Source organism: Cupressus sempervirens, chromosome 3 (genome assembly GCF_028749045.1).
Source record: "Cupressus sempervirens isolate cs-2001-9-10 chromosome 3, ASM2874904v1, whole genome shotgun sequence".
NCBI classification, from domain to species: domain Eukaryota; kingdom Viridiplantae; phylum Streptophyta; class Pinopsida; order Cupressales; family Cupressaceae; genus Cupressus; species Cupressus sempervirens.
Genome location: NC_143120.1, coordinates 850,235,753 through 850,263,237, shown reverse-complemented (window position 1 = coordinate 850,263,237; position 27,485 = coordinate 850,235,753). Strand labels below are relative to the sequence as shown.

The 27,485-nt window shown below is 33.1% G+C and overlaps 1 protein-coding gene across 3 annotated transcripts in view; it reads left to right on the top strand.

Annotated features, from left to right (window-relative positions):
* Window positions 1-2,495, top strand: part of LOC149569448 (kinesin-like protein KIN-12G) — a 103,481-nt gene extending 100,986 nt beyond the window's left edge. For all 3 annotated transcript variants that reach the window (XR_016362746.1, XM_089822152.1, XM_089822149.1), the window contains exon 22: window positions 2,044-2,495. The gene's annotated coding sequence lies outside the window, so the exon portion shown is untranslated. The remainder of the gene's footprint in view (window positions 1-2,043) is intronic.
* Window positions 2,496-27,485: the final 24,990 nt, after the last annotated feature.

Genomic DNA, 27,485 nt, shown 5'->3' with positions numbered 1-27,485 from the left:
TCCAAATCTCTAGCACAACCATTTTGGGTGGAAGCCATCAATTTTGCATGTTATTTTCAAAATACATTTCTCATTAGGTTGTGAAGGGGTTAGCTCCTTTCCAAGCTTGATCTAGTTCCAAATCCTTAGTGAACCACCTTTTTGTGTTTGGCTCCACCATGTGGACCCACATTTGATTGAAACCAAGAAATACCATGGATCCACTTAGCAAGCCTTGTATATTTGCTGAGTATGCAGATGGTGTCTAGGGCTAGAAGCTTTTTCATCCTACCAGTCATGAGGCATTAATTGATATTTTCAACTGTCTCTTATTTATGTACTTGACCAAACATATAAGTTCCAGTGAGCAAATTGAGTTCATTTAAAAAAATAGTTGTCATCAATGGACTGCATAGTGTTTAACAATTGCCATAGGAAAATAATATATTCAATTAGTCTCTATCACGTACCTCACTTTGTCTTTGCTTACTCATTCAGATGAAGTGAGAAATTTATTACATAAACTGTTTGGCCTCTAGAACTGCAACTATCTACAAAAGGTTTGTTAGCATTATATGGCTTACGCATGCCAACAATTCGGTTCTATACTGGTGTTTGTCAGGAATGCATCCTAAGAAAGCAAAGAACCTCTCTACTCTTGGAGTTTGTACATAGTGATTTGGTTGGTACATTTCCACATTCATTTGTCAATTGAGCTCAATATGCTTTGACTTGTATAGATGATCTTTCTAGGTACACATTTGTATGAGTTTTGAAACAAAAATTAAAGTTTTTGATTCATTTTTAAATTTTTGTAGTATTTGTAGAGAAACAAACTAAGAAATGCATCTAGATTTTGTGTACTATAATTGGACATAATATGTCATATACAGGTTTGAGTAGTTTTGTGTTATTGAAGGTATTGATTTGCATCCAATAGTCCTCAACATAGTAGAGGTGCACGACGAAACAATTGCTCCTTTAAAGAGATGGTTAACCATATGATACAGCACTACAAATCTCTAGCACAATCATTTAGACTGGAAGCCATCAGTTTTGCATGTTATTTTCAAATACATTTCTCATTAGGTTGTGAAGGGGTTAGCTCCTTTCCAAGCTTGATCTAGTTCCAAACCCTTAGTGAGCCACCTGTGTGTTTGGCTCTGCCAAGTGGGCCCACATTTGAATAAAAGTAAGAAAGGCTATGGATCTACTTAGCAAGCCTTGTATATTTGTTGGGTATGCAGATGGTGTTAAGGGCTAGAAGCTTCTTCATCCTACCACTTATGAGGCATTAATTGAGTGGAGCGTTCATTTTTAAGAGATTCCTAACGACTATTCTCCTATAACCACTCTAATATTCATGACATCGTACATGATAATGGCTTTTCTAAGTATTTTATTCCCCTTCTTATCACTACGTCAGATGGTGACATGATGATGATTCACATCCTTCCATCCCTAGTCATTACTTAGAGGATACTGTTTTGGTTTCTTCACTCTCCAATTTTAGGGCTTCTATCATCATGGTAGACATTGCAGTTGGCAAATGATTGGGTTGGTGATCCTAAAGCCTACACTGTGAGGGTTGTCAAGGTGTCATCGTTCTACAGGGCTGTTAAATTTTCTATTTTTATGACCGTTTGGTGGTCACTCCCTATTGGTTGGACCTCTTACCTCCACCCTCTCCTTAAATGCGTAAAAACTTGTGACTTAGCTTGTTGTTTTTACTCTCTTATCTTGTTTCTCTCTCTATGTTCCTAATGCAATTTTGTCATCAGGATCTCACAGAACGTTTGGTTTATATATGCAATTTTCAATTGCAATCTTTATATCTCTCCCTTTAAAAAGTTCTTAGCTATGCATCTATTTCTAATTTCTAATTGTAATTTGGTTTACAATGTAGTACACAAATGTAATATACGACGCAGAATATAAATATAACATTTATAATAATATACTTATCTATAGTTATAGAATGTAGGGTAGATATGTATCATTCAAAAATTATTTGCTTCCATTATTTATACTTTTTTAATTGGATTTTTTTTCCCTAATTTGCAGGATTATAAGTTATGGCGCTGAAAATTATCTTATAAAGCCTGCCTATATCGGGATTTATCTGGAGTTCAAAAAGCGTATTTTGTTGTTTGCCATGCATAGAAATATATGGTAAAATGTTCATTCACAGATATGGAGTCTTTTAGCCTTTCACAATTAAAACGGCTTCAACCATAATGTCTTTCTACATACAAGACATTCCACAATGCTTTGTGGTACTGGAACTATTCATTCATAAATCAAGTGCATACTGTTCCAATCTGGCACATGTGTTTGTAAACAAGAATATTATCTGCTCCAGCTGAATACGATATATTGAAGGATATATATCAAGAAATTGTATACGGAGCAGATAATAAAAGCGTCATTTGACCTAAAATCTGGAATAAGGGTCTGTAGATCAAATCTGAATAACAAACGAATATAACTTATAATAAAAGCCTACTTTTTTCCGATGACAAGTTTGTCAAATTTTATAACGTATTCGGTTATTGAATGAGCATCTACATATTTCTGTGTAAAGCAAACATTCTATTGGACGATCTATTTGCTTTGATTAAAGCTAGCGTCCACGAGTATTGTAATGGTGCACACATTGGGTTGATTGCTTCAAAATTAGTTCCTAATAAAGCAAAAAAGTACAAGTAGAAACATGTTTCCGCAAAGGATTTTTGGTTTGTACCCTTGTACTATATACTCTCTCATGGAAAGCTAAAGCAATCCCAAGGTAATGAAAACTAAATCTTTTATCCTAGGGAACTACATAACAACTGCGTAAGACATTTATTTCACGGAAGGTTGAGACGAATACCGCAGATGAATTTAAGGTTGCCTTAATGATATGATATGATATGATAGATTGTAATGACGTCCACGAGACTAAAGTAGTCTATGGGACCCATGCAACCGCCCTCCCGAGTCAGAGGCCAAATTAGTCAGTTGCAAAGTTTTGGTTAACTTGTCTCTTCTTCTCTAAATTTTGATAATCAAATCCACTGTTCTCTTCACTCGATCTTCCTCAAATAAATAGTTGAAGTCCTTGTTTTGTAGAATTTTTGTATAATCATATCTGATGTCGTTGTAAGCCAAGCATTCCATGACAAAGTGTTGCTTTGTCTCCACTGTTCCCATATTGCAGAATAAACATGTTCTGTCTGCCCACTCTTCTTTTGGAACTTGCCATTTATCAGTTTCACATCGCAGTTGATGTGAACTAGTTCTAATTTGTGCCATCAACATTTTTGCTTTCCAGTTAATAGGTGCCCTTATATAGGCCTTTTCATCATGACTAGAAGTGGGATTAAATTCTTTAATGTAATAAGATTTTTTCCTCCCTATGTGTCTTGTCCACAGAATATTGTGAAATTTTTCATTGACAAACTTTTTTATTTCTTTAATGTTATCCGGGCAAGCTTGGATGTTGATATCTCATTTTTGCATCCATTTGTCATTTTGTTTCATCCATGTGCTTTTCCGCCTCACAAGTTTTTCCTCTATTACCAACTTGGGCCAACGATGTGTTTCTAGACCTTGGGTTTTCTTTAAATAGCTTAGCATTCGGATCAATGCGACGGCTTCTAATGAAAAGGAACCCACCTCCGCCAAAAGGATTTCATACGGAATTGTGGTCTTGACTTTAAGATTGCATGTGATAAAGTGTTTTTGAATTTTTTCTACTTGCCGCTATTTTTGTTTGGACATACTACTGCCCCACACTTCACATCCGTATAGAATAACCGGAGTGACCAGCAAACCAAACAGAGTTTTCATGGTCGTCCAATCTCATAATTTTGCGTTCCTGCACTTGTTTTGTAAAGAGTATAACGCCTTCCAGCCCCTTTGGATCCTTTTCGATCTACAAGTATCCCAGTTGAGTTTGTTATGAAAATCGATGCCCAAGTATTTGTACTCTTCCACAATCTCAAGGGGGCTATTTTCAAACAGAAACTTGTCTTGTATGCCCTTATTTTTCTTTAGTGAGAAGATCATAATTTTGGTTTTGCTAGTGTTAACTTGCATTCCTACCTCATGACAAATTTTTTTTAGTGCTTTCAAGTGCTCTTTCAAACCTTTAGCTGTTCTAGCAAGAATTATGAGATCCTCTGCATATAAGAGCAATCTTATCACGAAGTGGGCCAGTTGCACCCCTTCACCATTGGTCTTGTTTATCCACTCTTCTAACTTGTCAATATAGAGCCCGAATAGCGTTGGAGAAAGCGAACACCCTTGCTTAACCCTGATGTTGTTGTCAAAATCTTCTGATATCCCTTCTGTTGTTCTGATTTTAGCTTTGACCTGCTCATATAATCTGTAAACCGTTGACCTAAGTTCTTTAGGGACATCCAGCTCTACCATTCTATCCCATAGTTTATTGCGTGGCACTGTGTCGAAAGCTTTTTTAAAGTCCACGAAACAACAAAAAGCCTCGTTCCTCAGAGTGTCCCAAACTTTCTCTATCAAATGCCTGAGAGTGATGCCGTGATCTATAGTAGAGTGTTTCGGTCTAAAGCCTGCTTGCCCTTTTGCACGTTTGCCTTCTGTTTCAGCCCAGTTGTTGATTTTTTGTTCTACCAAACTACCAAATAACTTGCCAAATAGTGGATTGATCATGATGGTTCGGTAATTAGAAGGATTGTTTATATCTCCACTTTTGTGGAGTGGGATCACCACACTTATAGTCCATTTTACAAGGAAACCTTCTCTATTGACACTGTTGAAAATTTTAGTGATGTGTGGTGTGAGGATTTCAGCACCCCATTTTAAGTATTCCGCTTGTAGCCCATCTATATCTTGCGCTTTACCAGCAACTAACCTCCTAATGCCTTGAATAATATCATTTTCGCTGAATAACTCCCCTGTAGTCTCTGTTTCCATGGTACTATGCTCTCTTAGATCATATTCGTAGAGAGTCTTGGCATATTCTAGCCATTTGGTTCCTGTTATGTTATTCACTATCTCAGTTTTTCTTTGCTGAAGCTCTTTCCAAAATTTTCTGGGGTTGTTTTTACCAAGATTAATCAACTCTATTCTTCTCTTGTTCACATACTCTTCTTTCTTCTTTTTAATCAGTTGATCATACTCTTTTCTACTTTCTTTGTTCATGTTCTTTTTCCAATTCCTTTTTGCCATTTTGCACTCCTCATCAAACCAAGGATTGGCCGGAAAAGTGTTCTTGGCTTCTTTTGTGGCCCTAGATCTTTTACACTCCTCCAATGCTTTAATGATAGTAAGAACAAGATTATCCTTGTCCATGAAATGCTGTTTTTCAGACTCTAGATGGTTTCCCAGAACCTTAGACAACCGCAAAAGAGAGTCTTGAAAAGTATCATGGTTTTCTTGTGTCATTAAAACTTTGCCAGTCGGAATCATCTTCCTCTTCTGTAAAAGTTTTGGAACAATATGTTGATCTTTAAAGTGAGTAGTCACCCTTATCAAGATGGGGTTATGATCAGATTTTAACTCTATGGGGCAATCTTCTATTTCAAAGTTAATTATCTTTGCGACATAGTCTTGCGAGCATATAACATAATCAACAACACTTTGTCCATTGTGTCTTTTGCATGTGATGCCTCTTGATTTAGGCCACTTTTCCATACCATTGCATATAACCATGTTGTATAGGCAGCATAAGCCTAGTAATTCAACACCAAAATGATTAATCTTTCCCATGCTATCCTGTGAAGATCTTTCCCATTTTTGTGTCCCTTCTTCGAGCCAAACTGGATCTCTGCTTTCATTGTAGCTCTCCTTAAGATTGAGAGTTTGGTTGTTTGCTGTTCTAGCATTGAAATCCCCTATTAACATTATTTCCCCTAAAGAGCTAAAGGCTGCTATGTCTTTTTTTAGCGCAACGAACGGATCTTCTCGATCCAATCTATGTTTTATATATTTTTTGAGCCTTTTGGAGCGAAGTAACATATAGCCACCCTTGTAGAAATCTGATTCTCTGTTATTTTTATCCAAATATACTGCTTGTTTACATCTTCTTTCTCTAAGTTTACAAATTTGCTCCAAGTTTCTTTTATTAGAACGGTGATGCCTCCATGCCCCTTACCATTATCTATCTTTTCATTCCACAGTGATACCTTCTTATACCCTTCAAAATCTGGAACTCTACATCCATCGTGTTCATGAGTCTCGGTAAGCATAATGATGTCATTATCTTTAGCTATCGGCCCTAACCCAGGTCCTCTTCTCCAAGGATAACCTCTACAGTTCCAGCTAACTATAGTTAAATGTTCTTGGGTGGGCCCGAGTTCCTATTTATTGCGTGTGATTTTGTCGCTGATTTGGGCTTTGCCATCTCGTAGCCACGCCCACTTGCCTTTTCCTCTTGCTGTTTTCACTTTTTCCCATTCCTTCCTCCTTTCTTGTTGCTGAGTTATAGTGAGGTCATCATCAAGATATATGTGTGTGCCTCTAAGAAACTTCCTCTTGCTGAAAATGTTATTTTTATCTCCTATATTCCTCATTGTCACTCTAACATGTCTATCTTTGCCTCCTCTAATCCATTTTCCGATTCTTTGAGCTTGTATGCTTGTTCCATGCCAGTCTAATTGGTCTTTAAAGAAGTTTTTAACTAAATCCGTTGTTTTCCCCTGTTCTCCATAGTCTCGTAGCCCTTTGACAACGATATTTGTTGCTTTCTCATTTCTTTCTTTTTCCTCTCTAATCTGTTTCCGAACTTGTTTTTCTATGTTGTCAATAGGAGTGTTTGCTGGCCCCTTTACTATGTTGGCCCATGATCTAACTTCTTCGATCTGTTCTCTGAGTTGATTCTCTTTTATTTCTATATTGGCCATGTCATCTTGTATATTTTTCATTTGCGAGTTTTTGTCTGCTTCTGTAGCCTCTCCTTCTCCCGTAGTACTTGCTGCTGTCCTCTTTTCCCCTACTTCTTTCTTTAACAATATTAATTCATACTCTCCTTTTTCCATATTAAATTGCAATTTTTGAATTTGTTCTCTAAGTGACTTGACCTCCGCTGCCAGCTTCCAGTTATCTTCAGTAACTCTTTTCATTGTGATACTTTCTATTTGGCTCCTCTTCAAGTGCCCACACCCTTTCTTTCATAGCTACTAAATCGTTCACAAAAATGTCTGGATACCACGTCATAGGTGTCCTTGTGGGGCTGTAATTATTCGGTAGCCCTTCATCCACTGTGTCTATCACCTGAGAATTATCTGGCTTCCCTTTACCGTTAATATCTTTAATATTATCAAACTGCTTAATTGTTTTAGAGATTTCAGTTGGCCTCAGACTTTGTTCTCCCTCCCTTGTGCTGTTTGGGGTTTGTGGAATCGGTTTCGGAAGTAAAGCTGCTAACTTCCCTCTTTTTGCATTTTTAAACTTTCGTATCTTTCTCCGCTTAATTATTCTTTTATATTGTTTGGCATTCACATAGATGTAGTTGCCTCCTGTGAGTGGTTCGCTGGCTTGTGATAAGCTCAAAGTGTTTGTAGGTAAATTACCATTTGTCCCTCCAAGATTGAATGAACTTGTGTGTCCGGCTGAAGGTTCTGGAATAATGAGGAAGCTCCCTTGATTCCACTTGATGATGCTGCTGTGCATTAAACTATCCTCGTATGTCAGAACCAAGCCACTATTGCCAGAGATGTCGTTGTGTTTCGTAGCTTCTTCCAAACTAGTTTGTTGTTCTGTTGTTACGGGTGCCTTGACTATCTGATTCTCTGCCACCCTGTTACTATCAGATCCTGTGTTATGTAAGGTGGACCCATCAAGTTCTGACTGTTCCTCTCTTATCTTAGGTTGATCAGTCAATGATACTTTTACAAGTATCCTCTCTGTAGATGTATCTATGATTTCCCCGTTTGTTCCATCCATGAGGACCATATCATTCCCACTGGTGCCTTGTTTATATGTTTTTAATGGTGTTTTACTGTTGTAAATTTACCAATGCCAGGAGAAGAAACAAAGGAAGCCTGAACAGGTGCAAAATCAGATGCAAGAAAAAGGGAAAAGGCGTACCTGGGATCCGCCTGTCCGCCTATTGGAGGCACATAATGTTGTCTTCAAATGGAACCGAGCTGGAGCCCATTGAAAGAGAGGGACACCATATCAAGCAAAATCATCATCTGTAAGCCCGCCAATATCAAAGCCTTTAGTACTGGATGGTCCGACCGGTTGCTAAGACTACCGACCAAACCCTTAAATCTGCCCCTGCATTGATCTTGTGGTCATATCTGTTGCTTCACAGAGGCAAATCAAGATGATTATCATCTGTTGTGCTCTATGAAAGATGCTAAGATTTTTCATTGCTTTATGTTTAAGTTTCTATTGGAACATCTAAGTTTTGAAATAGTGATTTTGTATAAAAAAGAGGTTTAAAATTATATTGAAGATTTAATTTGTGTCTAAGATGTCAATATAAAAGTGTTCTTAAATTGAAGATGGAAAATGTTAAACATGTTTTAAAAGTAATTTATGATCATATGATTAATAATTTTTAATAATTTTTAAAAATATTTTAAGAATGATTTTTTTTCAAATTAGCGAAGGGTTGATGTTGATAAAAATTATATTCATAATACATATAATAACAATTAAAATATATAGATTTAGAGTAAGAACAACTCATCATAGTCAATAATTTAGATTAAACTTAAAAAATCACAAAAATATTTTCGTATCAATTGGTATAAGTATCTATTACCTTGAAAATTCTAACCCATAATTGCAAACATTACCATGATTATGTCTTTAATGGAATCCTTGATAACCAAAATTCATACCAAATTTCCAAAGACAATGTAGTGACATAATTTTTTGCTTATCCACTTATTAAACATAAAAAAGTTCCCACCAAGTGGTTGAGACTTACGATTGCATCCTTGCCTTCGCTTCCTCTTATCTTCGATCAAATTGTTGCTTACAAAATAACACTCATCGTGAAAGAATTTGCATTCACCTAATCATACACAAGATTTCCTTCAATGTTTTTACTTGACAATGGTTTTCCTTGTGTGAGTTGCCTCCTTGAGGCTTATCATTCCTATCATTCTTAACTTGTTCTAAATCATCCTTAGTCTTAATTGGAAAAAAATATTTACATCCTTGCTCAATAAGGTAGCTTTCATACCAATTTGTCTCTAATTTTGGAAGTTAAATTTTAATGGCTCTTTACTTTTTATTGGTGTAATTAAATATTCACTAATTACACTTACTTAAACTTACTTAGGAAATGCATTGCATAGTAGTTTGTCATTGAGATGCCTAGGAGTTTGCAACTCAATTAAGCACATGGTGTAGGAGAATTCCACTCTAGGTGGTCATAGGTGTTATCTCAATCCACCTTTAGTGCACATGTTGCATTATCATCCTCATCATCACACATACTTCATTGCATACTGGAGGATGATCCACCTTTGGTGGACATGTGATTCCACCTTGTGTAGGTGATAGGTTATCTTCTCGTTATCATTGTCTCTTATTGTGTTTCATATATAAGGAGGCCCATTATATGCTGTTTAATCAATCCATTGGATGTCAAGGAAGTCTATTATCAATAATATCATTCTTGCATCTTCATGTAATTGTCTTGCCAATCTCTTGTGAGAGATATCTTGGTCTTTCATTTGATCTTGGGAGTGTTGTAGAGTCACCTAAAACTCTTAACACTTTTCAATATTTTTATAGGGATTACTCCTCATTATAGGGTTTCTTTCTTGGTATTATCTGATAAATTACAAAATAATGTTAACTAATTTCATAACATTAAAGAACAATTAAAAAAGATAGAATAGCCATGAGTAGTATTTTATTGGAAATATTTTACTGGTGGTAAAATTTGCATTCTCACCTCTTAATGGTGTGAGACGAAAAAACAAGTGACAATTAGAAAAATGAGACATCCATTGAATACTTATTAAATCTTTGTGTAGCATTCATAATATATTTTTAGGGAAAACTTTATCATGCATGAGATAGTTTTGTAAGGAATGAACATGTCACTTCGACAGAACCCCGCCAAGGGATCCAAAAGAATTAACCTAAAGTTTCACTAAGTTTGCTAAACATTTTTTTTTTGTAAGAAAGTATGACATACACATCAAACAAATAGTAGCGGAAGCAATAACATGTAATCATCGACAAACATACATTGCAAGTTACATTTCTTAAAGATCCCAAGACGTTGAGTCACGTTTAAATTTAATTAATTCTAAGTCTAACAACTAACACATACATATAAAAGAATAATCAGAAACTCCAATGTCCATAATATACATTTGTTCCGAATGCTCCTTGGCAAATTAATTCGGAATGCTCATTCATCCACTGTACATGTCACAAGGTATGAAAGGCTTAAAAGAATATACATATGTAAAGATCAAGATACAACATCCTCAAATCCATGATACAAAGTACAGTAAAATATATGAAAATTATTCACCATACATGATACATCCATACATCCATAATGATAGAGCATCTATCATAAAATCTAACCATCCATCATACTAATCCAAGAACATAGTGTAGGTAAATGCCAATCACGAAAACTCCAGCCACGGTGACCACGGAACGGATCTCAATGGTAAGAGTAAAAGCACTACCACCCGACCGCGTGGAACCTAAATGGTCCACTCCCACCGCGCTGAGGAGATAGTCTCAAGTCCCAAAATAGGATAACAAAACCTATAATCATAAATACTCTCTAAGTCCAGGAAATCCTATAAGTATGCTAACTCAAGGGTTCCTAAAAAGATCGACATCTAAATCCCAGAGGTACCACAAGACACGTAGGAAACCTAATATGCAAGCGGGAAAGTGTCATCGCAAAAGTCATGTAGAAGTTACCCGAGCAATCCCTTAGGAATCCCGGGTCCCTACTGATCCTGCGGCCACTAGTATCCTCTCGTACTGACGAGGCATACTATGGAATGCAAGGTCGTAACCAAGCGTCCTCTCTACCCCATCCTAGTCTGTACTAGCACTCATGGCATGGGAGAGAACATACAATTATCTTGTTAGGTTCATTTTCTCTCATTTAGTGTAAATGTTTTCACTTATTAAAAAATGACTTACAATGGGTTTCTCAAGGCAGCCTCTTAGGGCTCCGACCCCCATTGCAAGCCACTTCCCGACTCTACACATAGATAACCTACCCTAGCTCATGAACTCATAAATCAAAGAATCATAATAAAACCATCTCAGTCCTATGCGAGCAACTGAAAATATCATAAAAAGATAATCCACAAAATATATCAGTTCTTCATGAGCAACAGATAACATCAAATAGTAATCAAGTAATCACGACAGTTCTCTATCAGCAACTGAAGGCATCAATGATAAGTCACAAAATCCAATGGTTCTCTAATGAGCAACCAGAAAGTAATACAAGTATAACTGATCGAGACTCAGAAATGGTTATCAAATATAACTGATCGAGACTCAAAAATGGTTAAGTTAGGTATTCTCAAATACATACATTTCAGCTTCACACAAGGAACTGGAAAGCAATCACAAACAGTAAACACAATCATGTCATAGAGCACTTCATCACATTACCATGGTCAGGTTAAGAAAGATCGAGACCAAATCATCAAGACATCACATTCACAAAACCCCGAGCCTCTGGTAACAACCTGAACTGGTCAACGCTAAACCACCCAAAATATTCAAAGTATAAAGACAACATCAAAGTCTCAGAGATTGGATCTGAAAGTATATTATTTAAGTTAAGGTAAGGTTTGTGATTTAGTTTAATGTCGAATTCAAGTAACAAAGTTTTCACAACTACCCTTTTTCGAATAACCCAGTTCTATAATAATTTACATTAAATCAATATCCAAATTTATAATTTAGTCAAATAACATTCATTATTAATTAACTTAATTAAACTAATTTTAATTAAATTAATCAATATTTATTAGATCTAATTATTTATTTTAATCCCACTACTAAATGTTAATTTATTAATATTTAAACAAAATTAAAATCTACAACTATTTTTATACAATTAATATTTATTTATTAAATATTTAAAAAGTTTAATATATTATAAAAATTAAATATATTATAATTTTTATTATTTAAAATTTTTAATTAAATAAAATTCATTTTTTAATAATTAAAAAAAATTATATAAAAAAAATTAAAAAAACGAAATCTTCAAAACGTTTATAGCCCGTCGGCTTTGGCCACAGGCCTGCGGTCGCAGGGCCTGCGGCGGCAGGTACTCTGTACCTGCCGTCGCAGTACCTGCGATGGGTACGGGGTAATTCCCTCCCCCCCACTAACATTAATATATATACTTTTTAAAAAAAAAATTTTTTTTTTTTTATATATATGATTTTTATTTAATTCTAATAACAATAAAATAAATTTTATTTTAACAAAAATAATTTTGTTAAATTCTTTTTTTTTTAAAAATTTTTTTTTATTTTTATAAAGCAATTTCTTCAAAAGGGTAAATATGAAAAATATAAATATATATATATATATATATATATATATATATATATATATATATATATATATATATATATATATATATATATATATATATATATATATATATATATATATATATATATATATATATATTTTAAAATTTATTTATCTAGAACTTTTCAATTTCATTAAAACAAAACCCTTATCAAATTAGATCTTAATTTCTAAATCAAGAAAACAAGGGTTCTAATTAATTCATCCAGTCTCCATGGATACAGAAATTATTGACGAATAATTAATAGCTTCACAAGATTGAAAGCTTAAAACTTTTATCACAGAGAATTAAGATCTTCAAACCCCAGACACGAAGAAGGCAGGAAGGGATAATTGCATATTTAATGGATAAAAAACACAAGACCCTACCTGATCCTGATGCTATTATGCAACCTCCAGAAAACTGTATGCGAATTCGCTCCTCTCAATAACCTTTCCCTTCGAGACTTTCTTCGTGTCAGCCTTCTGAAATTTGCTTCCAAAAATTGTCTTCCTCCTAATTCTCGTCCAAATTCGTATCCTACGAAAATGAACCCCCAAAGTTGTGATAAGCAAATTCTCCTCAATTCGGGGCACTAATTGTGCGTTTACCCGAGAAGACTCTTTGCACAACTCAGTTAACTCAAATTAACTTTTATTATCTTTTCTAATTCTTTTGCATTCAACTTTCATGCACAATAAGTTGAATTATTAAATAACTCTATTTAAAATTTCACTTGACTTCAATTCTTAATTAATTTATTATTTTAAATCTTATGTGCACTTTTAAGAAATTAAAATAACATTATTAATTTTTATAATTTAATCTTTTAATTTAATTCTTATATTTAACTCATGTTTAGATCATGCGATCTAGAATTCTTAATAAATTAATATCTTTCAACTTTTTAATTTATTTTAGAACTTAATTGATAACATATTTAATTAATTTAAATAACAATAATATTTAGCATTTATTTAAAAATGAACTCCAAATATATTATTATTAAATTAAATAAATATTATCCTGTTCTAAATATATCTTGAACTTTAATTTCCAACTTTAATTCTTTTAATTAATTAATTAATTAATTAATTAAATATAAAGATATCATAATAATTCCTTATTAAATTAAATCATTAATTAGTCTTTTTAATTAGACTTAATTAATAGAAAATACACCAAGGACTCATAAAGCAACATACGAAAACCCATCATAGAAAAATACATACCAAATCAAACAGAAGGGTTATAATCACCAAATTACATCATTTGATGCATTCGGAGGGTACTTAACTCAGATACTTGTCCTAATTATCAATTAGGATAATTGGCTAAAGGGTTTAGGATTTGGACTTAAGAGTTTATCTCACCTCTCTTACCATTGAGACAGTGCGATAGGGTACACTCATCCTGACAATTCAGGGAAGTCGATACCCGGTACCTGCAACCTGCATAAAATCCACGCATGTACAAACACATTATTCTAAGCTAAACAGGCAATGGCAGGAAGTGGTGCATCGTGTAGATCCCGACTAGCAGGTGACTACGACTCCCTTCCTTAACCATATCAGAAACACCATACATAAATAAAACAACACGCACACCATACACATGCAGTATGGGGTAAGTATCCATAAGAAACACATGGAATAATGAACCATTTAACTAATTATCATCGATAACTGAAACCATTGAATAATCATCATACATGCACGAAATATAGAGTACCAAGTAATCTCATCATATAATAAATTGAGTGTAAACATCCTCTGATAATCTCTAAAATAATGATACTACTCATCAAACATAAATTGGCCTAAAAGAGTTTGGCAAACATATCATAAATGTAGCTCGAAAAAATGTAAACTAGGGGCAGGCACTACATCCCTAGATCACCCTATTTTACAGGAGTATGTTGATGTCTTTCCGAGTGAGATTCCAGGCATGCCTCCGAAGAGAGACATTGATTTTAGCATTGAGCTCACTCCAGGAGCGGAACCTATTTCTAGAGCTCCTTACCGTATGACCACTCAAGAGCTAAGTGAGTTGCGTTTGCAGTTAGAGGAACTTTTGGCCAAGGGTAGTATTCGACCTAGTGTATCACCATGGGGAGCTCCAGTGCTCTTTGTGAAGAAGAAGGATGGTTCTTTGCACCTTTGCATCGATTACAGACAGCTGAATAAGGTGACAATAAAGAACAGGTATCCTTTACCAAGGATTGATGATTTATTTGATCAGATCAAGGGAGCTACAGTGTTCTCTAAGATTGATCTTAAGTTAGGATACCACCAACTTCGCATCAAGGAGGCTGATATTCATAAGACCGCCTTCCGAACTCGCTACGGGCATTATGAGTTCACAGTGGTACCCTTTGGGTTGACGAACGCTCCATCAGTTTTCATGTGCTTAATGAATGGGGTGTTCCGTTCCTATCTTGATAGATTTGTTCTTGTGTTCCTCGATGATATTCTGATATATTCTAAGTCCCAAAAGGAACATGAGGAACATTTGAGTTTAGTTTTGCAGTGCTTGAGAGATAATCAACTTTATGCCAATGCGGCAAAGTGTGATTTCTTTCAATCAGAGATACAATATTTGGGACACGTTATTTCAGGCGAAGGTATCTCTGTAGACCCTGCGAAGATCCAGGCAATAGTAGATTGGCCTGCACCCACTACTGTGTTGGAGATTCGTAGTTTCATGGGTCTAGCTGGGTATTATCGCAGATTTGTTCAAAACTTCTCCAGAATAGCACACCCTATTACCTCCCTTCAGAGGAAAGGAAAGAAGTTTCTTTGGACAGAAAAGTGTGTAGAAGCATTTCAGAAACTCAAAGAGCTTCTGACCAGTGCACCGATCTTAGCTGTACCTGATCCAGAAGCTGAGTTCATGGTGTGTACAGATGCTTCCCTCGAGGGTATTGGAGCAGTTCTAATGCAGAATGGTCGAGTGATTGCATATGAGTCACGCAAACTCAAGGATCATGAGTTGAATTATCCTACACATGACCTTGAGTTAGCAGCAGTAGTTCATGCCTTAGTGAGATGGAGACATTTCTTGTTGGGATTACATTTTTCGAGCTACATTTATGATATGTTTGCCAAACTCTTTTAGGCCAATTTATGTTTGATGAGTAGTATCATTATTTTAGAGATTATCAGAGGATGTTTACACTCAGTTTATTATATGATGAGATTACTTGGTACTCTATATTTCGTGCATGTATGATGATTATTCAATGGTTTCAGTTATCGATGATAATTAGTTAAATGGTTCATTATTCCATGTGTTTCTTATGGATACTTACCCCATACTGCATGTGTATGGTGTGCGTGTTGTTTTATTTATGTATGGTGTTTCTGATATGGTTAAGGAAGGGAGTCGTAGTCACCTGCTAGTCGGGATCTACACGATGCACCACTTCCTGCCATTGCCTGTTTAGCTTAGAATAATGTGTTTGTACATGCGTGGATTTTATGCAGGTTGCAGGTACCGGGTATCGACTTCCCTGAATTGTCAGGATGAGTGTACCCTATCGCACTGTCTCAATGGTAAGAGAGGTGAGATAAACTCTTAAGTCCAAATCCTAAACCCTTTAGCCAATTGTCCTAATTGATAATTAGGACAAGTATCTGAGTTAAGTACCCTCCGAATGCATCAAATGATGTAATTTGGTGATTATAACCCTTCTGTTTGATTTGGTATGTATTTTTCTATGATGGGTTTTCGTATGTTGCTTTATGAGTCCTTGGTGTATTTTCTATTAATTAAGTCTAATTAAAAAGACTAATTAATGATTTAATTTAATAAGGAATTATTATGATATCTTTATATTTAATTAATTAATTAATTAATTAATTAAAAGAATTAAAGTTGGAAATTAAAGTTCAAGATATATTTAGAACAGGATAATATTTATTTAATTTAATAATAATATATTTGGAGTTCATTTTTAAATAAATGCTAAATATTATTGTTATTTAAATTAATTAAATATGTTATCAATTAAGTTCTAAAATAAATTAAAAAGTTGAAAGATATTAATTTATTAAGAATTCTAGATCGCATGATCTAAACATGAGTTAAATATAAGAATTAAATTAAAAGATTAAATTATAAAAATTAATAATGTTATTTTAATTTCTTAAAAGTGCACATAAGATTTAAAATAATAAATTAATTAAGAATTGAAGTCAAGTGAAATTTTAAATAGAGTTATTTAATAATTCAACTTATTGTGCATGAAAGTTGAATGCAAAAGAATTAGAAAAGATAATAAAAGTTAATTTGAGTTAACTGAGTTGTGCAAAGAGTCTTCTCGGGTAAACGCACAATTAGTGCCCCGAATTGAGGAGAATTTGCTTATCACAACTTTGGGGGTTCATTTTCGTAGGATACGAATTTGGACGAGAATTAGGAGGAAGACAATTTTTGGAAGCAAATTTCAGAAGGCTGACACGAAGAAAGTCTCGAAGGGAAAGGTTATTGAGAGGAGCAAATTCGCACACAGTTTTCTGGAGGTTGCATAATAGCATCAGGATCAGGTAGGGTCTTGTGTTTTTTATCCATTAAATATGCAATTATCCCTTCCTGCCTTCTTCATGTCTGGGGTTTGAAGATCTTAATTCTCTGTGATAAAAGTTTTAAGCTTTCAATCTTGTGAAGCTATTAATTATTCGTCAATAATTTCTGTATCCATGGAGACTGGATGAATTAATTAGAACCCTTGTTTTCTTGATTTAGAAATTAAGATCTAATTTGATAAGGGTTTTGTTTTAATGAAATTGAAAAGTTCTAGATAAATAAATTAAAAAAAAAATAAAAAATATATATATATATATATAAATATATATATATATTTATATTTTTCATATTTACCCTTTTGAAGAAATTGCTTTATTAAAAAAAAAAAAAAAAAAAAAAAAAAAAAGAATTTAACAAAATTATTTTTGTTAAAATAAAATTTATTTTATTGTTATTAGAATTAAATAAAAATCATATATATAAAAAAAATATTTTTTTTTAAAAAAAAAGTATATATATTAATGTTAGTGGGGGGGAGGGAATTACCCCGTACCCGCCCCCACTATCAGCGCAGGCAGACAGTACCTGCGTCGCAGGTACTGCGACGGCAGGTACAGAGTACCTGCCGCCGCAGGCCTGCGGCCAAAGCCGACGGGCTATAAACGTTTTGAAGATTTCATTTTTTAAATTTTTTTTATATATAATTTTTTTTAATTATTAAAAAAACGAATTTTATTTAATTAAAAATTTTAAATAATAAAAATTATAATATATTTAATTTTTATAATATATTAAACTTTTTAAATATTTAATAAATAAATATTAATTGTATAAAAATAGCTGTAGATTTTAATTTTGTTTAAATATTAATAAATTAACATTTAGTAGTGGGATTAAAATAAATAATTAGATCTAATAAATATTGATTAATTTAATTAAAATTAGTTTAATTAAGTTAATTAATAATGAATGTTATTTGACTAAATTATAAATTTGGATATTGATTTAATGTAAATTATTATAGAACTGGGTTATTCGAAAAAGGGTAGTTGTGAAAACTTTGTTACTTGAATTCGACATTAAACTAAATCACAAACCTTACCTTAACTTAAATAATATACTTTCAGATCCAATCTCTGAGACTTTGATGTTGTCTTTATACTTTGAATATTTTGGGTGGTTTAGCGTTGACCAGTTCAGGTTGTTACCAGAGGCTCGGGGTTTTGTGAATGTGATGTCTTGATGATTTGGTCTCGATCTTTCTTAACCTGACCATGGTAATGTGATGAAGTGCTCTATGACATGATTGTGTTTACTGTTTGTGATTGCTTTCCAGTTCCTTATGTGAAGCTGAGATGTATGTATTTGAGAATACCTAACTTAATCATTTTTGAGTCTCGATCAGTTATATTTGATAACCATTTCTGAGTCTCAATCAGTTATACTTGTGTTACTTTCTGGTTGCTCATTAGAGAACCATTGGATTTTGTGACTTATCATTGATGCCTTCAGTTGCTGATAGAGAACTATCGTGATTACTTGATTACTATTTGATGTTATCTGTTGCTCATGAAGAACTGATATATTTTGTGGATTATCTTTTTATGATATTTTCAGTTGCTCGCATAGGACTGAGATGGTTTTATTATGATTCTTTGATTTATGAGTTCATGAGCTAGGGTAGGTTATCTATGTGTAGAGTCGGGAAGTGGCTTGCAATGGGGGTCGGAGCCCTAAGAGGCTGCCTTGAGAAACCCATTGTAAGTCATTTTTTTAATAAGTGAAAACATTTACACTAAATGAGAGAAAATGAAACTAAGAAGATAATTGTATGTTCTCTCCCATGCCATGAGTGCTAGTACAGACTAGGATGGGGTAGAGAGGATGCTTGGTTACGACCTTGCATTCCATAGTATGCCTCGTCAGTACGAGAGGATACTAGTGGCCGCAGGATCAGTAGGGACCCGAGATTCCTAAGGGATTGCTTGGGTAACTTCTACATGACTTTTGCGATGACACTTTCTCGCTTGCATATTAGGTTTCCTACGTGTCTTGTGGTACCTCTGGGATTTAGATGTCGATCTTTTTAGGAACCCTTGAGTTAGCATACTTATAGGATTTCCTGGACTTAGAGAGTATTTATGATTATAGGTTTTGTTATCCTATTTTGGGACTTGAGACTATCTCCTCAGCGCGGTGGGAGTGGACCATTTAGGTTCCACGCGGTCGGGTGGTAGTGCTTTTACTCTTACCATTGAGATCCGTTCCGTGGTCACCGTGGCTGGAGTTTTCGTGATTGGCATTTACCTTCACTATGTTCTTGGATTATTATGATGGATGGTTAGATTTTATGATAGATGTTTTATCATTATGGATGTATGGATGTATCATGTATGGTGAATAGTTTCATATATTTTTACTGTACTTTGTATCATGGATTTGAGGATGTTGTATCTTGATCTTTACATATGTATATTCTTTTAAGCCTTTCATACCCTGTGACATGTACAGTGGATGAATGAGCATTCCGAATTAATTTGCCAAGGAGCATTCGAAACAAATGTATATTATGGACATTGGAGTTTCTGATTATTCTTTTATATGTATGTGTTAGTTGTTAGACTTAGAATTAATTAAACTTAAACGTGACTCAACGTCTTGGGATCTTTAAGAAATGTAACTTGCAATGTATGTTGTCGATGATTACATGTCATTGCTTCCGCTACTATTTGTTTGATGTGTATGTCATACTTTCTTACAAAAAAAAAAATGTTTAGCAAACTTAGTGAAACTTTAGGTTAATTCTTTTGGATCCCTTGGCGGGGCGTTACAATTCCACCTTGTGTAGGTGATAGGTTATCTTCTCGTTATCATTGTCTCTTATTGTGTTTCATATATAAGGAGGCCCATTATATGCTGTTTAATCAATCCATTGGATGTCAAGGAAGTCTATTATCAATAATATCATTCTTGCATCTTCATGTAATTGTCTTGCCAATCTCTTGTGAGAGATATCTTGGTCTTTCATTTGATCTTGGGAGTGTTGTAGAGTCACCTAAAACTCTTAACACTTTTCAATATTTTTATAGGGATTACTCCTCATTATAGGGTTTCTTTCTTGGTATTCTCTGATAAATTACAAAATAATGTTAACTAATTTCATAACATTAAAGAACAATTAAAAAAGATAGAATAGCCATGAGTAGTATTTTATTGGAAATATTTTACTGGTGGTAAAATTTGCATTCTCACCTCTTAATGGTGTTAGACGAAAAAACAAGTGACAATTAGAAAAATGAGACATCCATTGAATACTTATTAAATCTTTGTGTAGCATTCATAATATATTTTTAGGGAAAACTTTATCATGCATGAGATAGTTTTATAAGGAATGAACATGTCACTTCGACAGAACATGGGTAATTTGTTGTTTGCTAATAGTTCTAATAATGAAGCTCTTACAAACTTTGAAGATGTTAATAGGGTTAAACACCAATGATTTGATTTTGGAAAGTGACCTTCTCTTTTGATTTTTCAAGTAATGAACATTATGCGCTTGGTCAATTGAAGGTTGAGTTGAATTCTTATTGAAGTTGTTGATTTGATGAAAAGTCATTAGAAAATTAAATTATTTTGTGTGGCAAGTTTTTCATGTAGATATTAACTAACACCCTTATTTTATACATGTTAGTTTAGATCATGCCTTACGACGACTCTTGTAAACACATTTGGTCAATTGTTGTCTAACTTAATTAGGGGACAATAGATTTCCCATTTTAAGGAGTTGATAACGTCCTTTATAGTAAGGATGTCATGTTGTAGGGAGTTATGCAAAGTATATTTGTTTGTATGATTCCTTCCCTTCTCAAAAAGATAATAGGCTAAGGATGAATTATTGAAAGTAAGGACATTTTAAAGTCATTTTTTCCCTCTATTTCTCTGACTTATAGGAAAGTGATACCATGGGAGATGACATTATGTAAGGAAAGAATAAAAGTGAAGGGAAATTGGAGCAATTAATATGATTATTTTTATTAAAAATAATATAGGTGTTAATCAAATAATTTCATACATTATCCTATGAGAGAAAAACGTATGAGCAAGCTTACAAAATAAACATATTCAAAGATTGAAGACATCACGAATTAAACAATACATGCCTCGCGAAAGCTTTTAAGAGGGAAAACATTACTCTAAAAAAACATCTAGAGTCAATGTATTATTTAGCAATGAAAATGCAAATGCATCTTGTATGTGTCCAAACATGTATTGGTATACCCTATGTCATGCTCCATGTATGCAATCTTGGAAAGAAAGCCCGACATAATGATACCAAACCAAAGCTTCTAATGTCCAACTTCAACCACTAAAAAATGGTTGATTATGAAGATCCGAGCTTACATAAAGATAAACGTATGGTGAGGTGAATCACACATTTAAAAAATAAGAGCTGACACAAACCTTGACCTCACATTTACTATTTGGTATATATTTGTTAAATATTAAATTATTTATCATGTGCAAACCACACATGAATTATTTTATTGAATGTTACAAAGATATTTTATGCAAATTAAACATATATTTAATTGATACAAGATAAATAAACATCTCATTCTATATAATGAAATTAATTCTTGTTATGCCTGACATACACCACTTATTCTTCACATGTTCTTCCTAGTTGTGTAAACTGCATTAAGGTCAACAAATAAAAAAAATCATTATAGCCATACATAAAATCACATGATTTCAAGCATGTTCTTTGTGCTCCACCAATATGCTTGTAATAAAATCTAAGATGTCCATCATCTCCTCATTTTCTAGCATGTTATGTATAGAAGAAAATCAATAGTCAAATATAAAAATGCTCAATTTGAAAGCAAGTTTCAAATCCTAATGATGAAAAAACCTTCAAGACAATATCAAATAAGAAAAAATCATACAAATGGAAATAGAAATCACAACAATGCTAATCCATCTAAACATCCATATGTCAGAGGTATCCAAACATTAGTAGAACTCATGCCAATCACATATCTAACACATTAATTACAATTACAAGCTCTTCATATAAAATTCCACTATAAAGGCATTGCCTTACATTACATGGCCTACTATTGTATAGGAATGATCAAGAGTAGTATTTGATGGAAAAACCTAATGATTTGTAATGAGAATTGAAATTTGGATTCAAGGGCAATCAATGTTTAGCACGTTAAATAAATTGACAAGGAAAAAGAGTGTATAGATCTATGCAAAGAGGTACATAATGAAAGTGTAAAAGAATGCAAAATGCCTACATGAGAAAGTAGATACAAAAAAATAGCGATGGATGGATTCATTTTTACCTTGGACTCTAAACTATGATCATTTTTTATCTAATGCATTCTTCATTTGCCACCAATATGCAACATTTGTCCATTGTTCTTGTCATACTATTAAACATAAGCACCATTGTGTGAATAATTGTGAATCTAGAATATGTCCCTCCAAATTATGTGAAGGAGTTCTAGTAAATTGAGGACAAAAGTATAGATAAAATAATGTTTACAACTATGATTTATAATCAAGAATGAATAGGGGGCTAGGTACATAATGTATACCTAGCATATATTATCCGTGATTAAAATTTGTACTTAAAAAAGTGTATGATTGATGATGTAATGGTGTTCTTGGTAGTAATGTGTAAACCTTGCAAAGGAAATAATTCATTGTCCATTATTTAAAAAGAAAAAGAACAAGTAATCCGGTGACTCTACAAGAAGCCCAAGGTGCTTCAAAGACTAAAACAAATTCCACAAGAGAGAATGACGAGAATGAGTTGCTTTAATAATGTAGAATTAATTGCAAATACCAAATGTATATTAGAAAACTTGTTCGTAAAAGAAATATGAAAAGGCATAATGATAACTACTCTTTATACACACATCCATACACAATGCAAATATCAAATGCTAAGATACTAAATGTATATAATGAAATGACTCCTATTAGTTACTTCTAGAATGCCACCTAGGATGTAAGGACAACTTACTTCCCAATAAGCTTAACATGTGAACAAGCTTCCACTAATAATTAGATAAGTAATAACCTCATCCACAATAACATTTAACATATATACAAGTCAATGAAGAAAATAATATAATATAATATTATTTAACAAAATATGGCCAATATAAAATAATAAAAATAGGTAATCAATAAGTGAATTTAGAGTAATAGAGAAACCAAAATTGGTACCACACACACACACACACACACACACACACACACACACACACACACATATCTATCTCTCTCTCTCTCTCTCTATATATATATATATATATATATATATATATATATATATATATGTATGTATGTATGTATGTATGTATGTATGTATGTATGTATGTATGTATATACATACATATATATACATACTATACATACATATACATACATACATATACATACATACATACATACATACATATATATATATATATATATATATATATATATATATATATATATACATACATACATACATATACATATATATACATACATATACATATATATACATACATATACATACATACACATATACACACACACACACACACACACACACACACACACACACACACACACACACATAATGAGTCATAGTGTGCTACAAATGTGGAGGATTTATTATTATTGTTGAATTACACCAATGTGTCCTCTCTTGCAGTATCTTTTATTTTATGAATTTGACTTTGATACTCTTTATGATTATTTCTTTACTACAATATTGAGCATTACAACGAGGAAGTGTGTTTAATAGATGCACTTTGCAATTTATCTCATGTTGATATTTTATGGGAGAATTTATTTTATCGTAATATCAATTAGAGTTTTAGGGGAAAATAAACCCACCACATTGTATTCCATTAATATTTGGTTGAGAATAATATTTTTTATACCCATCATGTTTGATCTATTTGAACAATTAACATATGTGTTTGGGTATGCAAATTTTAGTCTTGGATTGTTATAAAAACTAATTTTGAATAGGCTTTAAACAAACTTGTCCACAAACTTGCACTTACTTAGAATGTTTGTGTAGGGAATGGGTTGGGTCTAAATTTTCAGGTTTGTATTCACAGGTGCTATGCAAATTTATTTACATTATCTTTGATCTTCTACTTGAATAATTTGTGATATGATCATGGATCATACATTTGAAGAGCACACACTTTTCATAGTGTGTATTGTGGTTTAATAGTAGTCACAAACACTAGGAGAATTGAAACAATATTACATTTGAATACCTCAACTAGTTATACGTGGAGTAAATTTATAGCGTAGCTTTAGTAAGTTTGTTGTAGCTTCACATGTGGGGGATCTTCCAATTGATTCAATTTTATTTTCTATTTTCATTTGAGGTTAATAACATTGGAGAGTCCCTGACATTATTGATATGATTTGTTGTCTCATGTTTATGTTGAAATCAACCCTCATTGGCCCTTGATCAAAATTTTAATTTTGAATGAGACTTATAGGGATGAAGAGGTGTCATGGTGCATGATTGTGTCATCTAATGATTTATGCTTATGATTACATATTATAATACTTAAATATACAAAAATGTTTAAGGTGTTGAGAACCAAATTTGTTTTAATTATAGAAGTTCTAGTCATATCATTCATTTGATGATATCTTGTGTTAGAAAAAATGGTTTGAAAGTTAAACTCAAGTCATTGATCCCATTTTATTCTTAATTGCAATATTGCATGCCAATTCGCTAAATGTGACACTAGGCCAAACATTAACATAGAAATGATTTGCAAATGCACCTGGTACATATACAAAGGTGTGAATAGAACATGGTAAAGGGTAAAACCTATGTACATAAATTTACAAGATTCATTAAAATATTAACGAATCAACATGTAAATGTTTTATAGGGTCACATGTATTCTCACACAATTCAAATTCAATGGTATGATTCCCATAGTTAAATGGATATGAGAATTTCTATAGGCTAGCGGATTGTATTGTAAACCACTTGACATATCATTTTTGTGAGTATATTTAGATTGACATATAATTTTGATATGCATAGATTGACACATAGAAATGAAAGATCTTATTATTGATGTTGTAAGAGAGGGTTTGAATAATATGAAGGCTTCAAAAAGAATGGCTATACTATATAGAAATAAAAGGGATGAAGGTAGATTGTTGAAATATTGGAGCTTGTGTCATTCCTTAGGGTAAGAAAATTCCATTTGTAGGTTTGGTAGAATAATTTTTTGTTGAGAAATCTTTTCCAATATTATTTGGTACATATGTAGTGGTCATAGAGGAAACATGGTTGACAAACTATAAATCTATCAAATTGTATGAAATCCCTTACTATTTAATGTTTCTTTCATTGTGTCAAATAAAATGGTTCTAAAAGCACGCACACGCACACACACACACACACACACACACACACACACACACACACACACACACACACACACACACACACACATGCGCGCGCGCACACACACACACACACATTTAATGAGTTTTTTCTAACTAAAACTACACTAACTTTAAGCCACTTAAGCCCCTATTTTTTGCAACTTCTAGTACGTAGTTAGATGAGGCTTCTTCCTTGAGTCTTGTCATGATAGGACTCTCGATGAAATTTTTTTACATGTAACATTTCCCTTCTTCACGCACACAATATTGCTAGATTGAGATTTCATCCATTGTCCAATATTCATTGCTGCTATCCCCCCCTAGGGAGTTTGGGTCGTGTCTCAGTCCAAATGTGACTAATCATTTGAAAATACCAAATAAGAATCATCTGCTTGGTCAACTTGTACCTAACCAACTACCTAATGCTACTTAGGCTCATTATACAATGCTTGCTACATCCGGGGTTTGTTTGCTAGAATAATATTATTAAAGCAAGTGGACCCCCCATTCTCCTTTATAGAAGAAGAAGAAGAGTTTATTACATTTTATTCAACACCCCCATTAGAACTAGTGGAATGGCCCCACCTTTCTCTACTCAACAATAGCCCTACCAGGAGATGGGAATGGTGAATGGAATTTAGGATCTAGTTCAACTATTTGATATATTTCCATGTGTTATACACTTGTTTACCACTTTTTTTCTCAATTGTGAACTCTGCCACCCTAAACCCTATAAAATGGCTGGTATTTGAGTTGGATACTTGAAAGCACCTCTTAGAGTAATGTTTGAATTGTATGTGTTGAGCACATAACTATTGTTTGTTATAAGCTAGGATTAAAGTCATTCTTTTAGTACAACTCGTTCTAATAATGATGATGAGATAGCTAGACAATTAGGATGGGAGAAATACCAATGTTTGAAAACCTTCATGTATTTTTCATCTCTTTCTAAATATAGTTTATAGTTTTTCAAAATTGTTGGCAATTTTTTATAGGTTTTTGTTTGAAAATGACATAAAAATATTACAAGCCCAATCAATGTTTGAGTGTGAATTTTCAAAATATGTTATGAGAAATACATTTATATGATGGGAGGATATTTTTGTTGATTCTTTGCTCATAGGATAAGGAAGGAAGTAGCGATAAATTGTCAATTAGGATGCTTTCTTTTTAAGGTCTCATGTTAAGATTGTTCGATATAAGCTATCAAGTCCAAGAAAGGTGGGTGATGGGCACATATTATTAAATATTTTTATTCCTATTTTCAGCAACCAAAAAGACATCTTTTGAAAGTTAATATGTGTAAATAATAAGAATTATATGCATTTGCATTTAGGTACTTAGGTTATTGACTTTTAGAGTTAATTTTGAACTAATAGATTAATGTTGATATTTGGTTGATAAATGTATATTCTGCCTTCGTCAATTTGAATTGGATTATGTAAATATGTGATATTGCTATACATTTTATCATGTCCAAGATGCTCACAAATTTTTTGGCCGAGATATTTGGGAAGGATCAAACTATATACACCAAGAGATCTAGTCAACTAAAAAAATTGCATGATAGAACTGAGGAAAATAACCAGTAAGCTAAAGAATAAATGTGTACTTTTATGAATGACTGACACACATTTTTTGGACTTATTCTATTGAATAAAACTCATAGTTCTGTCCTATTTTCTTTTAGTCAATCTTGTACATGTGGATTGGCTATTTTTTCTTTTTGAAATAAGGGATACTATATATTTCGTCGCTACTATGTTTTAGAGGGGGGCACCACTACTCTATTTTGAATATGCAACTTGTAATAGTTTCTAGGGAATTAGTTGAAAGTTCGACAATTTAGGAAGCTAGTTTAGGAATTGTATTAGTATTTTTCATAGTTGTAAGAAAAGCCTTAATTTCAGACTAAACATAGAAGCTTTAATAATGGGAGAAATAATTTTGGACCCTATTAATGTTTTGGATGCATTGGAAATGGAAATCATTTTACTCAAATGGATCATGATGATAAGGTAAATTC